The 3,463-nt window shown below is 47.9% G+C and overlaps 1 protein-coding gene across 1 annotated transcript in view; it reads left to right on the top strand.

The window, feature by feature from the left end:
- Positions 1-217: 217 nt before the first annotated feature.
- The window catches only part of LOC310808283 (nuclear receptor coactivator 3-like), a 43,057-nt gene continuing 39,811 nt past the window's right edge, over positions 218-3,463 (top strand). Inside the window, exon 1 of the mRNA XM_083675089.1 lies at positions 218-292. The gene's annotated coding sequence lies outside the window, so the exon portion shown is untranslated. The remainder of the gene's footprint in view (positions 293-3,463) is intronic.

Raw genomic sequence — 3,463 nt, 5'->3', positions numbered from 1 at the left:
TTGCGCACAACGGCATTGTCCCCCGTTCGGTAGGACGGAAATGCCCAGACTTCTTTTTCCACTCTAGGCTACTCTACAACGTAGAGTAACAGTAGGGGCTACGGCGCCTGCATGCTCGTTTATTTTGACAGCGAAGAAAAAGTGATTATTTTATGTTGCGGGATTGCAAGGTCATGCATTTTGCTGAACAGTGCGCCGTGTATGAAAGTTGACTTATAGCGGCTATTAAATTGTCATTACCGCAGAATAGTAAAGAAGTCTCCCTCTCCGTTTGGACCTCCGGAACTTTACGGTAAGATTTATTTTACTTGATGGGACGAGAATGTGTCAGGCACACTTGGTGGAAACGACACTCCATGATTTGATAAAGTGTTTTACTGAAGGCTACAGGACATGTTGCTTTCATTCATGTCATGTCGCCCGGTGGCGTAGGGTAAAGTCTAACGAAGTCAAATTTAAATACCCCTCCCACACACACACACACACACACACACACACACACACACGAGATATGTTCCTTCAACAGAATTTGACTTGACAGCGAATGTGTTGCTCCTTTCTGACATTTGCATATGTGACTGTCTGACTATCAGTTTATAGACATGCATAACATACTATGATGGTGGAGACCGATACCTTTCCAGTGTTAGCAAGCACCCGGATAACGTTCCTCGCCTGTGTTGGTGTTCGATTCAGGCTAGAGTGGTTTATGGTTCATTGCGCAATGCTTGAAATCGACGTAATAATAATGCAAATGTCGGCAGGCTATTAGACTGACGGTTACTGCATAGGGTATACTGTACCTTGTCTGATAGAATGAATGTTGGAAATGGTGACTATTGCTTTTACTGGAGCCAGTCGACGCTCCCTCCCACTGCCGTGCAGTTTGCACATCCAGACTTTGTCGGCGACGGTCGTCCTGTCGCCGACACCGATGTGTAGGCAAAGGGCGGGTCGCGACAGGCCACGACCCCTTACGGATATGTGTGTTTGCAGTGTGCAGACTGGAGCTCAGAATTTGTATTATATCTTGTGCTAGTGGCACGATAAGCAGCGGAGCGGATCAACCATACCGAGTAGCGACGTGTGGCGTGTGCAAGTCAGACAATGCGTTTCTGTTTGAGGAGATCCATGCTTGCTGGGACTACTACTGTATGATCCACCTCCACCAAGCATGGTTCATTTGGTAGCCAATGACACATGCACAGCAAGGAGGGTCGTATTAAATGCACTGCACAGAAAGGCGCCACTGAAACTTTGTGTATGTTTGTGGATCAGTCTAAGCCCATGCATGCCCCTCTCTGTGTCTCTCTCCATATGTTATGTGTATGTTCCTGTGTTGTGAATGTGTTACGTGATGCATTCCAAACATATTTGAAATAGGTTTGTGTCTTCTGCAGCGAGTTGACTTTGTGTGTCTGTATGTGACAGAAGTGTGGGGAGCTGTGTCATAGGGGGGGCCATGAGGTTGAGTTAATTTTAAAAGTGGAGTTTAAATTTAGCACTGGTGTCTCCAGCTTTGTTCCCAGATGACCTGGTTGTCTGTTGCCCGACTAGAGGGGTGTGGCAGCAAGAAGACCGTGTCTTGTTCGACAGCGCCCTCCTGACAGATTTACAGTCAACTCTCTGTGTCGAAACCCTCAATTAACACAGACACACACGTCTACCCCACCTCCTCCCTCTGCACCCTCTGTTACAGAGAGCTCCTAAATCGGAGGGGAGCAGGGGAGGCTCGACATGAGCGGGCTGCTGGGCCTATAGGCACCCACGTGGCGATGGGAGGACTGAATAGATGGATGGGGAGGGTGACAATGATGCATGGTGTTTGCTGAACGGAGGTTGGGGTGGGGGTAGTAGAAGGCAGGGGGGGTGGGTGGGTGTAGTAGAGGGCATGTTGGTGACTGGGGAAGGGGGTGGGGGTGGGGATGGGGGCAGGGTTAGGCAATGCTAAGCAGAGGGGGTGTCAGGACCTCACACACTAGTCTGGGACGAGGTGGGGGTGTGGAGTGAGTCCCTCAGGGAAGAGGCTCAGGTTGAACTACCTGATGGAATTTGACCACCTCCCTTTTTGTTTGTTCGTTTTTTGGTTGTTGTTTTTTTTTCTAGTCTTTTGTTGCTCTCTTTGTTGTCCCAGTTTGCTTAGTTTCACAATTAGTTGTACAATATTTTCTGTTCCTCTCTCTGCTACTCTCAGTCTTTCTCTCTCTCTCATTGTCATCCCCCCCTCCCTCTCTCTCCCCCTCTCTCCCTCTCTCTCTCTCTCCCTCCCTCTCTCCCCCTCTCTCTCTCTCCCTCCCTCTCTCTCTCCCTCTCTCTCTCCCTCTCTCTCCCCCCCCCTCTCTGCAGTATGAGCTGAACTGTTGTCCTCTTGTTGTCAGGGCCTCTCTTGTCCCATGTGTCAGAATGTGTTAAACATGAATTAATCTTCTGTGCCTCTCATTGACTTCACTCTGTGGAGGAAGGGAGAGCGGGAACCTTTTATGTCACTCATTTGCCTTCATTTAGTATTCTCAATACCAGAGAAAGAGGTGGCTTTGCTGATGCCTGATTTGTCTTTTGTTGTTGTTGTTGTTTTTACTATCAGGCAGTATGCCCTAAGGATAGGCTTTTGGGTCATCCTGGCACTTGGATCTATAATCTCCAATACAGCTTAGTCGTGGCTGCACAGCTCACCACACATACACACACACACACACACACACACACACACACACACACACACAGTGTGTTTTAATGCTCTTAAATTACACTCAAGCAAACACTTCCATTTTGTATTTTTGTAGACACACACACAGACACACACACACACACACACACACACACGCACAATATTTAGCTTGCCCACAAGTCAAGGTCCTTCTCAGACACAGTGAGGTGAGGGCAGGGAGAGATGTGAGTGATATGGCACAGTTACAGTTGACGCTCTCGTCTGCCGTGCAGGAAGTTAACTGGGGTTTCGTAACTCAGCGTAGGTATGTTCCCTGGCTGGCTGGCTGGCCGGCCGGCCGTGAGGAAAGAGAACTTGTTGCTTCACTGCTGTGTCATCACCAAAGCCAGCAGTATAGTCCACTACTGACAAAACCAGAGGTTTTTTTTTTTACATTATTACGTGTTTTTTTACATTATTTTATACATTATGTATTTTTTTTACATTATTATTTCTATCTTTCAGTTAGCAGCTTGCTCCTCTTCACTATGGTAGGGTCTGAGGTGTAAGGTGTGTTTGACAAGAGCTCCTGCAGGAAGGAGGGTTCAAACGAAAGGCCCTGTGGCTTGTTTGACCGTTTGAATGGTTGAGGTTTGTGTGCAAACCACTTCTGCAGGTGTTCAGGGTTGTCCAGTCAGGTGTGTTAGAGCGACTGTTCCTGGTAAACTGGTTTGGTGTGAACACTCGTGCAAGGGGAGGACCGGTGGTTCTAATTAGCTAGTTCATTTGGGGAAAGGTAAAGGGAGAGAGAGAGAG

This window comes from Argentina silus, assembly GCF_951799395.1.
Source record: "Argentina silus genome assembly, chromosome: 8".
NCBI classification, from domain to species: domain Eukaryota; kingdom Metazoa; phylum Chordata; class Actinopteri; order Argentiniformes; family Argentinidae; genus Argentina; species Argentina silus.
The sequence above is the reverse complement of the archived record's forward strand: the minus strand, read 5'-3'. Positions and strand labels throughout refer to the sequence as shown.